Source organism: Lactuca sativa, chromosome 8 (genome assembly GCF_002870075.4).
Source record: "Lactuca sativa cultivar Salinas chromosome 8, Lsat_Salinas_v11, whole genome shotgun sequence".
NCBI lineage: Eukaryota > Viridiplantae > Streptophyta > Magnoliopsida > Asterales > Asteraceae > Lactuca > Lactuca sativa.
In genome coordinates, this window is record NC_056630.2 from 108,509,382 (window position 1) to 108,525,786 (window position 16,405).

Consider the following 16,405-nt stretch of genomic DNA (forward strand, 5'->3'; position numbering starts at 1 on the left):
GCAGCATGATATTGTACATATTGATGTTGTGATGAGTTCGATTTTAAAGCTAAGTAAACTCAAAAATCACAGCACTTATGATTCCACTCGTTTGTAGACTTGTCTAGAATCCATGATATGATAAATCATTTGATTGCAAATGTAAATGTAGTCATGAAATGCGCCTGCTTAGTCAAGATTCCCCTAATAAATATTCAAGTGCATTACAAAGTTGTACATGTATGAATAATGTCCTTTCGTAGGTTATGTTTTGAAGAGAAACAAGAATGAATCTCATAAAGTCATTAATATCAGTAGGAGATGATGTGGGATTTGTTGTAAATTAGTAAAGGGAAAATGAATCAGGAGGGTAACCAACTGTTGCGTTTGTTCTCATTTGGTCCCTTTCCTTTTTTTTTGTTCTCAATATACCATCGAACTTGTTGTTTGTGTTCACTATAACCCTTTGACCGGCTATCACAGGTCAAAAGCCGGTCAAAAGGGCTATGGTAAACACCAACAACAAGTTCGATGGTATATTGAATACAAAAAAAGGGACCAAATGAGTACAAACGCAAAAGTTAATTACCCTCAAGAGTCATTTTCCCAAGATAAAATACTAAAAAGTTAGGAAACCTTGGTTAAATGTTGCAGTTATGGCACAAGTCATTATTAAAAATGTTTGCGTAAAATCTATATCATCATACTATATTATAAAGAAAATATTTTTTCTTTCATCACACATTTGAAACTCTCATGTATTTTTCCTTTCATCGCATTCATTTGAAACTCCCATGACCTTTCAATTTCTTTATAATAATGATTATAAGTTGGTTAATAAGATTAAATAAATATCAAAACTAAAGTGTACTTATATATAAAGTATATTTCAATATTAAAAGAATATCTTTATTTCTACTTATAAAATTATGTTTTTTAACTATTTACATATTATATTTAATTTATTAGTTTTAATATATTGTTGGATGTAAACTATTATCATTTTAAAGTTACAACTTTTGAGCAATTTGTATAAAATATTTAAATTATAAACTTAAATATAACATTACGAGAGCATCTTAAATATAAATTTTAGTTTAACTGAAACAACCCAAATAATATTTTGTAAATAGTTAAAAGTGATAAATTTTAGTGGCTTTCTAATAATGATTATAATTTGGTTAATAAAGTTAAATAAATATCAAACCTAAAATGTAATCATAAATAAACTAAACTTCAATATTAAAATAATATCTTTACTTCCACTTATAAAGTTATGTCTTTAACTTTTAACATATTATACTTAATTTGTTAGATTTCATATGTTGTTGTATGTAAACCATTATCAATTTTAAGGTAAATGCAAAAACTATATTATAATACCAATTTAACTAAAATATATTCTAAAGATATTTATGTAATCGTTAAAAGTTTTCAAATAAGTAACTTAAAATAACTTACAATAACAATAGTTAAAAAAAACTCTATATAAATGATTATATTGTTACCTTTAAAATCAAAAAACAATTTATGATGTTTTAAATAATTATAATGATAGAAATTAAAATGTTAAGAAAATAAATTTTAAAAATTAATTAACAATAACAAAAACTATAAATAACAATAAGTCATATATTATATTTAATTTTATTCATGAGTAACTCGCGGGTAGAAATCATTCAAACGGTTGAGATTATGCAGTTATAATAGATGTATATATTATCATATAATTCCAAATAATCAACATATTATATCAATTTAGTATACGAATTATTATATCAAATTTAACAACAATATTATTGTTATATTTAAAAAAACATATATTTGTAAAGATTTCAACTATATAGGTGTTTCTGCGCAATGCGCAGACATTCGCCTAGTATACTTATAAAGGAAACATTTTTCCTTTCACTATATTGATTTGAAACACTCTTTCATTTTTTCTTTCACCACATTTATTTGAAACTCCCATGACTATTCAATTTCTTTCTAATATTAATTAGAAGTTGGTTAATAAGGTTAAATAAATATCAAACCTAAAGTGTAATCATATATAAACTAAATTTCAATATTAAAATACTATATTACTTCTACTTATAAAGTTATGTTTTTTAATTTTTAACATATTATACTTAATTTATTAGTTTTAATATATTCTTGAGTATAAATCATTATCATTTTAAAGATACAATTTTGAAACAACTTGTATAAAATACTTAAATTATTAATTTAAATATAATATTACAGCGTCAACTTAAATAAAAAATTTAGGTTAACTTAAACAACCCAAAAAATATTTTTTATATAGTTAAAAGTGATTAATTGTAGTGTCCTTCTATAATGATTATAAGTTGGTTAATAAGGTTAAATAAATATCAAATCTAAAGTGTAATCATAAATAAAATAAATTTCAATTTTAAAATAATATATTTACTTCTACTTGTATGGTTATGTCTTTAACTTTTAACATATTATAATTAATTTATTATATTTAATATGTTGTTTTATGTAAATCATTATTAGTTTAAAGCTACAACTTTTGAACAGTTTGGACAAACTACTTAAATTGTTAGTTTAAATATAACATTACAATGTCAACTTAAATAAAAATTTTAGTTACACTTAAAAAACAAAATAATATTTTATAAATAATTAAAAGGGAAAACTGTAATAAAGTCCCTACATATTGGTCTCATAATTGATTTAGTCCTTATGTATTTTTTTTTATTCAATTAAGTCCGAAATACCAGTAATCGTATTCAATTTAACCCTTTGACCCGGTCAACAGGTCATCCAACTTTCAAAAATTACATTTTTGGCCCAGATTTTAAAATTTATTACAAATTTGGTCCAAATTTTACACTTTTGGCCAAAAATTTTTTTTTTTACAAATTTGGTCCAAAATTTACCCTTTTTGCCAAAATTTTAGAATTTTATTATGAATTCATCCTAACTTTAGTTTTTTTACAACTTTTTTTCTTAAAAATTTGTTTATAATATGTTTTTTCTTTATAAACTCATATTTATACAAAAAAAAAAAAAAGATATTTTCACATAAAAATCTTATTTTTTCTACATAAAAACTTTTTTTAAAAGGTTTTTTGTATATAAAATATCTAGTTATAAAAATAGGTTTGGACTATTTGTGTGATATCTCTTAAAAAATCAATTAAGAAACTAAAAGTAACCCTAAATTATAAAAACATGTTTGAATTATTTGTTCTTTAATCACATTTATATGAAAGTTTAAACTAGTTACATTATATATGAAAGTTTAAAATATATATAATATAATAATATTATATTTTATTCGTAAGAATTTTTTTAAGAAAAAAGTTAAAATCATAACTTTGATATATTTTTTTTATAACTTTTTAATAAATCTATTATCTAAATAAAATATATCCATTCATGGCACGTATCCGATCTAGGTTGTGATTTTTTATTGCCAATCAACCTTTTCTTATTTGGATTATTTATAATCTTGTATTTCCTTTATTATTTAATGTATGTTATATGAAATATCGGTTGCAATTTATTATCGATAAACATGTTTTTAGGGGAGTGAGAAATGACCAAAAATACAATAGCAACATAAATATATAAAATATTATAACTATCAATAACACAATTGAATACTTTAACTAAAGTTCTAAAGAATTTACACATGAGTTTGGTTAAAAAAAATTACTCAAAGACCTGAAAAATGCTTGAGTTGAGCTTTACAAGGAATTTTTTTTAACCAAACTAATGTGTACATTCTTTAGAACTTTAGTTAAAGTATTCTATTTTGTTATTGATAGTTATAATATTTTATATATTTATGTTGCTATTGTATTTTTGGTCATATCCCACTCCCCTAAAAACATGTTTATCGATAATAAATTGCAACCGATATTTCATATAACAGACATTAAAAAAGAAAGGAAATACAAGATTATAAATAATCCAAGTAAGAAGAGGTTGATTCGAAATAAAACATCACAACCTAGATCGGACACGTGTCATGAATGGATATGTTTTATTTAGATAATATATTTATTAAAAAGTTATAAAAAAATATATCAAAGTTATGATTTTAACTTTTTTCCTAAAAAAATTCTTACGAATAAAATATAATATTATTATATATATATATATATATATATATATATATATATATATATATATATATATATATATATATTAAACTTTCATATATACTGTAACTAGTTTAAACTTTCATATAAATGTGATTAAAGAACAAATAATCCAAACTTGTTTTTATAATTTAGGGCTACTTTTAATTTCTTAATTGATTTTTTAAGAGATATCACACAAATAATCCAAACCTATTTTTATAACTAGATATTTTATATACAAAAAACATTTTAAAAAAAGTTTTTATATAGAAAAAATAAGATTTCTATGTGAAAATATGTTTTTTTTTGTTGTATAAATATGAGTTTATAAAGAAAAAACATATTAGAAACAATTTTTTAAGAAAAAAAGTTGTAAAAAAACTAAAGTTAGGATGAATTCATAATAAAATTCTAAAATTTGGGCAAAATGGGTAAATTTTGGACCAAATTTGTAAAAAAACTTTAAAATCTGGGCCAAAAGTATAAATTTTGGACCAACTTTGTAATAAAATTTGAAATCTGGGCCAAAAATATAATTTTTGAAAGTTGGACGACCTGTTGACCGGGTCAAAGGGTTAAATTGAATACGATTACCGGTATTTGGGACTTAATTGAATAAAAAAATATATATATAAGGACTAAATCGATTATGATGCCAATATGTAGGGACTTTATTGCAGTTTTCCCTAGTTAAAACTAATAAATTGTTGTGATAAATGCAAAACTAAATTATAATCTCAATTTAACTAAAATATTTCTTAAATATACTTTTATAATCGTTAAAAGTTTTCAAATAAGTAGCTTAAAATAACTTACAATAACAATAGTTAAAAATAACTTTATATAAATGATTATGTTGTTACATTTAAAATAAAAAAACAATGATGTTTTAAATAATTATAATGATAGAAAATAAAATATTAAGCAAATAAATTTTTAAAAATTTATTGACAATAACAACTATAAATAACATTAAACTATATATTATATTTAATTATATTCATATGTAACTCGCGGACAGAAGTCATTTAAACGATTGAGATTATGTCTTTAACTTTTAACATATTATACTTAATTTGTTAGATTTAATATGCTGTTGTATATAAACCATTATCAATTTAAAGGTAAATGCAAAAACTATATCATAATACCAATTTAACTAAAATATTTTCTAAAGATATTTATGTAATCGTTAAAAGTTTTCAAATAAGTAACTTAAAATAACTTACAATAACAATAGTTAAAAATAACTCTATATAAATGATTATATTGTTACTTTTAAAATCAATGTATGATGTTTTAAATAATTATAATGATAAAAATAAAAATGTTATGAAAATAATTTTTAAAAATTAATTAACAATAACAAAAACTATAAATAATAATAAGTCATATATTATATTTAATTTTATTCATGAGTAACTCGCGGATAGAAATAATTCAAACAGTTGAGATTATGCAGTTATAATAGATGTATATATTATAATATAATTCAAAATAATTAACATATTATATCAATTTAGTATACGAATTATTATATCAAATTTAACAACAATGTTACTGTTATATTTAGAAAAACATATATTTGTAAAGATTTCAACTATATAAGTGTTTTTGCGCAACGCGCAGACATTCACCTAGTATACTTGTAAAGGAAACATTTTTCCTTTCACTATATTCATTTGAAACACTCATTCATTTTTCCTTTCACCACATTTATTTGAAACTCCCATGACTATTCAATTTCTTTCTAATAGTAATTAGAAGTTGGTTAATAAGGTTAAATAAATATCAAACCTAAAGTGTAATCATATATAAGCTAAATTTCAATATTAAAATATTATATTTACTTCTACTTATAAAGTTATGTTTTTTAATTTTTAACATATTATACTTGATTTATTAGTTTTAATATATTCTTGAGTATAAATCATTATCATTTTAGATATACAATTTTGGAACAACCTGTATAAAATACTTAAATTATTAATTTAAATATAATATTACAGGGTCAACTTAAATAAAAATTTTAGGTTAACTTAAACAACCCAAAAAATATTTTGTATATAGTTAAAAGTGATTAATTGTAGTGTCCTTCTATAATGATTATAAGTTGGTTAATAAGGTTAAATAAATATCAAATCTAAAGTGTAATCATAAATAAATTAAATTTCAGTTTTTAAAATAATATATTTACTTCTACTTGTATGGTTATGTCTTTAACTTTTAACATATTATAATTAATTTATTATATTTAATATGTTGTTTTATGTAAACCATTATTAGTTTAAAGCTACAACTTTTGAACAGTTTGGACAAACTACTTAAATTGTTAATTTAAATATAACATTACAATGTCAACTTAAATAAAAATTTTAGTTACACTTAAAAAACCAAATAATATTTTATAAATAGTTAAAATTGATAAATTATTGTGATAAATGCAAAACTAAATTATAATCTCAATTTAACTAAAATATTTCTTAAATATATTTTTATAATCGTTAAAAGTTTTCAAATAAGTAGCTTAAAATAACTTACAATAACAATAGTTAAAAATAACTTTATATAAATGATCATATTGTTACATTTAAAATAAAAAAACAATGATGTTTTAAATGATTATAATGATAGAAAATAAAATATTAAGCAAATAAATTTTTAAAAATTTATTGACAATAACAACTATAAATAACATTAAACTATATATTATATTTAGTTTTATTCATACGTAACTTGCAGATAGAAGTCATTTAAACGATTGAGATTATGTCTTTAACTTTTAACATATTATACTTAATTTGTTAGATTTAATATGCTGTTGTATGTAACCATTATCAATTTAAAGGTAAATGCAAAAACTATATTATAATACCAATTTAACTAAAATATTTTCTAAAGATATTTATATAATCGTTAAAAGTTTTCAAATAAGTAACTTAAAATAACTTACAATAACAATAGTTAAAAATAATTCTATATAAATGATTATATTGTTACCTTTAAAATCAAAAAACAATGTATGATATTTTAAATAATTATAATGATAGAAATTAAAATGTTAAGAAAATAGATTTTAAAAATTAATTAACAATAACAAAAACTATAAATAACAATAAGTCATATATTATATTTAATTTTATTCATGAGTAACTCGCGGGTAGAAGTAATTCAAACGGTTGAGATTATGCAGTTATAATAAATGTATATATTATCATATAATTCAAAATAATCAACATATTATATCAGTTAGTATACGAATTATTATATCAAATTTAACAACAATGTTACTGTTATATTTAAAAAAACATATATTTGTACAGATTTCAACTATATAGGTGTTTCTGCGCAACGCGCAGACATTCGCCTAGTATAGTTATAAAGGAAACATTTTTCCTTTCACTATATTGATTTGAATCACTGTTTCATTTTTTCTTTCACCACATTTATTTGAAACTCCTATGACTATTCAATTTCTTTCTAATATTAATTAGAGGTTGGTTAATAAGGTTAAATAAATATCAAACCTAAAGTGTAATCATATATAAGCTAAATTTCAATATTAAAATACTATATTTACTTCTACTTATAAAGTTATGTTTTTCAATTTTTAACATATTATACTTAATTTATTAGTTTTAATATATTCTTGAGTATAAATCATTATCATTTTAAAGATACAATTTTGGAACAACTTGTATAAAATACTTAAATTATTAATTTAAATATAATATTACAAGGTCAACTTAAATAAAATTTTAGGTTAACTTAAACAACCCAAAAAATATTTTGTATATAGTTAAAAGTGATTAATTGTAGTGTCCTTCTAATAATGATTATAAGTTGGTTAATAAGGTCAAATAAATATCAAACTTAAAGTGTAATCATAAATAAATTAAATTTCAATTTTAAAATAATATATTTACTTCTACTTGTATGGTTATGTCTTTAACTTTTAGCATATTATAATTAATTTATTATATTTAATATGTTGTTTTATGCAAACCATTATTAGTTTAAAGCTATAACTTTTGAACAGTTTGGACAAACAACTTAAATTGTTAATTTAAATATAAATTACAATGTCAACTTAAATATAGATTTTAGTTCCACTTAAAAAACCAAATAATATTTTATAAATAGTTAAAACTGATAAATTATTGTGATAAATACAAAACTAAATTATAATCTCAATTTAAATAAAATATTTCTTAAATATATTTTTATAATCGTTAAAAGTTTTCAAATAAGTAGCTTAAAATAACTTACAATAACAATAGTTAAAAATAACTTTATATAAATGATTATATTGTTAATTTAAAATAAAAAAAACAATGATGTTTTAAATAATAATAATGATAGAAAATAAAATATTAAGCAAATAAATTTTTAAAAATTTATTAATAATAACAACTATAAGTAACATTAAACTATATATTATATTTAATTTTATTCATATGTAACTCGCAGATAGAAGTTATTTAAACGATTGAGATTATGCAGTTATAATATATGTATATATTATCATATAATTGAAAATAATAAATATTTTATATCAATTTAGTAAATGAATTATTATATCAAATTTAACAATAACATTATTCTTATATTTAAAAAAAACACACACATATATATATATATATATATATATATATATATATATATATATATATATATATATATATAAAGACTTCAACTGTATAGGTGTTTATGTGCAACGCACGGATAGTCTCCTAATGATATATAAAGAACTGGTTATTAAATTGTTTTTGCATAAAGTGGTGTCGAACCTTATTTATTACTACCTCCGTCCCAAATTGATAGTCCACTTTTGAATTTTGAAGTCTTTTTTTTTTTTTTCTACTTTGACCTTAAATATTTTTATTTTTGATAGATAATACATGATGCAAAAAATATGAATGAATTATATTTTAAATGTTTTTTATTTTTATATGTTTTATCAAGTAATATATAACACAAATAAAAATATTTAAGGTCAAAATTGAAGAAAAAAGACTTTAAAAGTCAAAAGCGGACTATCATTTTGGGACGAAGGGAGTATTTATTTAGGAGTAAATAAAAGTGGGACTATTGCCACTGATGATAATGTTTATGTAAAATGTTATACATCAATGAAAAATGGATTAATAAAAGAACTAGGAAGTATAAAGTACGAGTCGAACCATTGTCAATTAAAGGGGAAAGTATGAACGCACCGCTCTATGACAACTTAGCTTAAGGTAGCATTTACAACTTTTTCGCAAACATATATATATATATATATATATATATATATATATATATATATATATATATATATATATATATATATATATATATATATATATATATAATTCCTTTCATTATGGTGCCCTCTATAGCAATTTAACATGGTTTATTATACGCCACGTCGCGTACTCTGAAAGAAGCCATGGACATCGACCTCGATTCGAAATCGATTCATAGCGACTCATGTGTTAATGTGCCATTTCCTCTATATATATACCGTCCACCCTTTCCTTATTCATTTACCGATTCTTGTTCTCAATAAGGATAACTCTGACTTTGGCTACAAGAAAATCATTAACTGCATCGTCCATAGAAAAAAAACCAAATCGGTGACGGTGGTTGTGCTCGAACTCAATGTTGATATAAATTTCTAGTGCCTTCGCTTACCATTCCTGATCAATCTCTATTTTCTCCTCCTCCATTTCATTTTCACAAACAACAAGCGATGCGGTAATTTGCTTTATTGATAAATCACCCTTTTCAATTTTGTGATTTGTTTTACGTGTTGTTGTTTGAATTTCTTCCCTTCTATTAACTAAGGGTTCTATTTGAAGCCCTGATTTTGTCCATGATTTTGACTTCTAATTGTTCATGTTAACTTTTTTCATTTGAACTTTTTCAAGATCGTTTTCGAACTTAAAGACCCGGTGGTTGCGAGTACATATCTATAAACTCAAAACTCATCATTATTACATCGTTTTGTGTCCTTTACTGATTTCTTCGATGTGTTGGGTTGAACCCCAACTTTTGATGTGATGTTGTTACTGAAAAGACGATCTCTGGTCTCCTCTTCCTACACACATCATATTCTTCTCTTTCCAATAATTTACGTTCGAAGTATTGATCAACGGGTTTAGCATTAATTAATGCCCCTCTTATTTCCCTACATTATGGTGTCAAGGTGAGTTTTTTTTTTTTCACGGATAAGGGTTAAAATACGTTTAATGTTGTTCCATATTAGGGTAATTGTACAAATTTCACTTAAAATTAGGTTTCTTGATTTTGGGGAAATTACTATGCGATTTATTATCACAAGTGAATGTGGTAAAGTTTATAGCCTCCGGATTTAGGGTACGTAGTTATACAGATTGTAGTCTATTTTCTCATGTAGTGTTGATAATGCAAATAACATGCCTTATTTATTTGTTAGTTCTTTTTTTTCCAAGTAGTTGTTCTTGTTTCTTGTAGAGATAATTCTCATTTCTTCTGAGTTTATATAAAACTACCCACTTGGACATTCCATGATATTAAAGAGATCAAAAATTTATAAGAAGGGAGTCAAGAAGTATGTGTTAAAACAAATTATTTGATAATTGTAATCGTAAGTCACAATCATCATTTTAAAATAGCCTCATCTTCTCCTTTTCTGCCGTGTTTACAAATCTGAGGCTCTATTATGAATTTTCATGATAATTTAGACATAAAGAACTTAGGTAGTGTTTGGTATGATGGAATCAGGGAAGGAACGAAATGGTTCATTCCATAGGAATGAGAAAAAATATGTGTTGTTGCATTGAAGTGAATATGTGAACTTAGGTGCTTTTTTATTTCATTGTGGAATCTAATGAAAAATCGCAATATTAACCGTTTTTATTTATGAAGTAATTAATAACACAATAACATTTCTGATTATGCATCACATTCATGTAAGTCTCCAATAGCTTGAAAAATATAGGCTAGAAATCGGAAAAGTAAAATTTGGCTTTAATTTGAATTTATCTTGTTGCACTTCATATTCTAATAATTGTATTGGCGTTCCCTGTTGTGGCTTAAAGGCGATTATAACATTTATCATGCAAATTTTAAACGATAGCCATTAAAATCTTTTGGAAAATTGCAGGGCATGTGACTACAACCGATCTCACTGGTTCCTTTAAGGATGGATCTGGAAGTCGAGTATCGTACCATGAGATTGACATTTGATTCAAGGTACGCTTGGTGCTTTGCTTTAGCTTCGTGATGTAGTTGCGAAATAAACCTAACTTTACATTTACAATTCACATTCTTATTTAATAATCTTTTCTATTGTTCCATATTTAGTAGAGGTTAGGCTTTATTTACCTTGACGGGGTCAGATTTATTTGACAGCACCTCAAATCCTTGTGGCCTTGTAAACTTACCTTGTAATTTTGAATGCTAGGATGCTGATTGAACATCTAAAGGTGTTGATTGCAGCAGTAAGCCCCAATCTAAGCTAAGGTGCAATTCTACTTCTTATATTAGTTAACCATTTACATGTGATTGCTACTTGTTTTTTTTTTTTTTTTTTTTTTTTTTTTTTTTTTTTTCAATTTCAGTTAAAATATACAAACTTTTCACATTTTATGATATTGATTTTAGTTTAAATTGACGAAAGCAGGGAATGTTATAGATATAGACTATATATTGTCAATGCGCAGTTGGAAAAAGTCTTCAGCTTCTAAGAATGAGTATGACCTAGTTTTAAAGAAGCCTAAAGGTGATTGTTAAAAGGAAGATGGAGGTTTAAAGCATTGGAACACATATAATGGAATTCATATAAATGACATCCATTTTTCAGCAAGGATGTCTTTGCATATGTATATTGAAAACAATCTGGATAAGGAAGTAAGAAAAAAATAAAATTTCTATGGAAGGAGGTATCTGTTACTATACAATAATTTTTCACAACCAAAACAGGAAAGTTAGTAATTTATTTGCTTATTATGGTGATGCCTTTTCTTATACATATATTTCATTTTGATTCTTCATATCTACATTATTTTTCATTTATTCTACATTTTAAAGAAAGACTGACCAAAACTCATGTATTACTGCATAAAATTTGGGTTGGGAGTGTGTTAATAGCCCCAAATATTTTATTTGTTGTGATTTCTATCTATATATGTCACACCCCAAACGAAGGATGACGGAAACGTCCGGGGGTGGAGGACTTCATGTACAGTATCACAACAACGTGTATAATAGTGCTCAAAGTAAATACAACCATCATAAATATAATTGAAAAAGTTACACCAAAGTATATGTTTACATGTTCCAAAATCAATTACATTATGATGACAAAAATAAATTGTTGACGGTTTAACGTCCCATCCTCAAAGCGCTGAAGTTTTCCTGTTTCACTGATTTCCTGAGAATACAAGTAGTTTTGATAAAGTGTCAATAATCAAGTTGGTGAGTTCATAAGAGTTTTGTTTGAAGTAGAAACCGTTTTCCTTGTAAAATCGATAGAGTTTGATTTCAAGAAAATCCAATATTTTCTTAGTTAAGTGTGAACAAAATATTCCTATATGATGCGTTAATGAACCCTAGAATGACCCGTAGATTTCCCCTATAATCGTCCAGTGTATATAAGTTATATAAGATTTAAGTTAGATAAAACGTTGAATATAGTGGGTCTGCCCTAGGTCCACAACCCAACGAGGAACAGGAGATGAGGCGGGCACCACCAATTCTAAGCCAATCAAGACTAATTTCTTATATGACTCAAGCATATACGCTCAATGATTATAGTTGAAGTCTAACAATTCTAGATGAAATATAGTTTTAAAATCATAATAACTATTTTATGTGAACCTGGTACTTTGTATCTATACCCCTTTTTGTAATGAAAACCCGGTACTTTGTATGTGTACCCCTTTTTGTATAAAAACCCGGTACTTTGTATTTGTACCCCTTTTTGTATAAAAACCCGGTACTTTGTATCTGTACCCCCTTTTTGTATAAAAACCCGGTACTTTGGAATGTACCCCATTTATATAAAAACCCGGTACTTTGGAATGTACCCCATTTATATGATAACCCGGTACTTTGGAATGTACCCCATTCGTGTGAAAACCCTTTTGTAATGTAAATGATCATAAACTATACCTATTATAGTTTATCAAAATGTTTGAAATGTATATGCAATCTAACTATACTTATTATAGTTTAGTATGTTTATTTGTGGTGTATAAGAACCCTTTCTATGTAAGTCAAATGTATAGTACAATATAGCTATGTTTATCTTGCTTTGTTTTGTACTAACGATTATGATGGAGGATTCTTATAAATTCAGTAAGTAATTTCCTATTATAAAAATATATCATTACAAGAAATACATGTACTATATGAAGTCATCAAAGATTTAACACTTTGCTCAACATGTTACAAAGTGTTTTGAAAGTTAGAAGCTGTTAACTAACTTTTAACCTTTCTGCACTGTTTAAGAAAAATCATAGAAGTCGAAAACTAGGTCCGTAAATTCTGAGAGTTCTTAAATTGTGTCTAGTTTACTCATAATTTTTATCATGATTTTTGGAAGCCTTTAAATTATGTTAAAGTGCTCATATTCACAGACTGGTCCAGACTTGTGTTTGAAAAGACAGGCTGTTTTTTAAAAATCACCATAAATTGTAGATAAATCGTGTGGAGATGTGCAAGTAGTCATTTTAAAGCTAAGAAGTGGAACTACTTGCACCTAAAACAGTTTTGTAACCTAAAATGATTAAGTTGTCTAAAACAGTCCGTGAATGGAGTTGAACTTTTCTGATGAAGGCTGTTAGAAAAGTTTGGTTATGTTCTTGGTGTTTTAACTTGTATTCCCCCCCCCCCCCCCTAAAAACTTGAGAAAACATGAAAATGTAGGGGTATGAAATCAACTTGAGTGATTTCAGTAGATTGATGTTGAAGAAGAGAAGTGTTCAACTCAAGAACACTTGAAGAATCACTTGAAGGTTCGAAGATCTAACAAGAATGTGATGATGTTTGTGTAAGAAATCAATGATTTGAGTAGAATGAAGTGTAATAATCACAAGGAGGATGAATTATACTTACCAAGAGAAGAATAAAGCTTGAAAATCAGCCTTGGAGTCTTGAAATAGAGAGAAAAAGTTTGAGAGAAAAGTTGTGTTGTATTTTTGGTGAAATGAGAGAAAGTGAAAGAAAATAAGGAGAGAGGATGAATGTCCAGCTCTCAAAATGTGGGAATGACTTGTGAGTGAGGTGAAAAGGACAAGGAAGTGACAAGGTATGGTGGGGAGGAGTGTGGGTAGTCATGGAGTGGGTATGGTGGTTGGTTGTGTCATAGAATAAAGGAAAGTCAACACTCCACCTCTTGTACTTCACCCACTCTTTTTGGATAAGGTTTTATCCTTTAAAACGTGATAAATCATTTATTATGGGTCCTAATATGTTAAAATAAAGTTTTGGGTGAAAATCCCGCGTTAAAATAATTGAAAACGAAGCTAAAATGAAGTCGTAGTCAAAAATCGGAAAGAAAAAGGCTAACAGCGAAGCTTCTCGGAAGGGGGCCGAAGGTTCGGTCCCTTCTGATGTTGGGTCCGAAGCGAGGCGATGCGAAACAATAGGAAGCGAGAAGGAGGCTTGGTCCGAAGTCATCAGAAGCGAACTAGACCGAGGGGCAATATGGAGCGAAATGGACCGAATGAACAGTACCTTCGGGTTCGGTTCCAGGAGCCTTCGGGTTCGGTTCTCAGCAGGTTCGGGTTCGGCTCAGGAGGGTTCGGTCCCTAAGAGGACTTTCGGCCCTAAGAGGGGTTTCGGGTCCTTAAGCCTATTTTGTCCGTTTTTGCCCCGTTTTAAGCCGTTTTTGACCCGGTTAAGGGTCGGAATGACCCGAATGTCTTCAAAAAGTTATAGAAACTTTTGAGAGAGATTTGGGAGAGATTTGACATTCTTGGAGAGATTTCACATACAAAGTGATATTTGGGAGAGATTTCACATACTTAGAGAGATTTGGGAGAGATTTGACATACAAAGAGATATTTGGGAGAGATTTCACATACTTAGAGAGATTTGGGAGAGATTTGACATTCTTGGAGAGATTTCACATACAAAGAGATATTTGGGAGAGATTCCTCATACTTGGAGAGATTTGGGAGAGATTCTCGATAAGAAGAGATAGAGTGAAAACGATTGAGAGCGGTTTCGTGTGTGACAAATGTGAGTGTCCGGCTTCGCAATGCAAGGTCCGTAAACCCCGTTAAGCCTTGTTTAAGGATCTTACACACTCCCGATGAGTATGCAACATTGTTTTATCGGTTTGGTTCGTCACTTACCACAGTTTTTGGTTAAGGAGATCTAGATGTACGTACTTTTCGATTTATGATCTCTCATTAGAATAGCGAGTTGTTTAGTAATTACATAACGTAAGCCCTAGTACACAAGGGTTAGTTGAGTTGACCGGTTTGACTTGTTGACTTTATTTGACTTTGAATTGACCAGAATTTGACGGTTGTCACATCATCCCCCTGTTAGAGGGAATTTCGTCCCGAAATTTGCACTTTGAATGGGGATCTAAGAATTCGGAGGAAAGATGGGGGAAACTTTTCGCAATACAAGAAATTGATTATGGTGTGGAATAACCCGCCTGATGTCACATGTCGGCCTTGGAATTTCTTATTGTTTATGCTCTCAGTTTAATCCTTGGCATTACTACTATGCATGCTTTAATCGATGCTAGATTTAACATATAAAGAAGTTTAGAATTTAAACGTCGATGTTAGAAACACGTATTGATATTTGCGGGTTCCAGGGTGGTCTCTCCTTCGGTGATCGCAAGCACCCTTCCACCACCACTGGCATCTCTTGTTCTTGGGCAGTCCCTTTTAAAGTGTCCCGTTTCTCCACACTTGTAACAGGCGGGGCTTACTCCAAAGCCAGGGACCTGGTTGATGGGTCGTGCTGGTGCCTTACAGAAACGAATAGTGTGCCCCTCTCTGTCGCAGTTTTTGCAATGCATCTTTCGGCAAGCCCTAGTGTGATGAAAGTTACACGTGTTGCATTTCGGAAGGGTTCCAGCGTATTGTTTCATGGGAGTTGGCGTGGTGAGGGTTGTGGCAGCATGAACATCAAAAATTGGCGTGGTTGTCGTAGTGTCATGGCTGGCACGATGGTCGATGAGTTGTTGTGCCAACTCCTTGGCGCTGTAGAAGGTAGTTGGTCTTGAGGCCAATACACTATCATGAATCTGGGATGATAGCCCGCAAAGGTATCGTTCTACCCTTTTCTCCTCTGGGGTGACCATTGCGGGACAG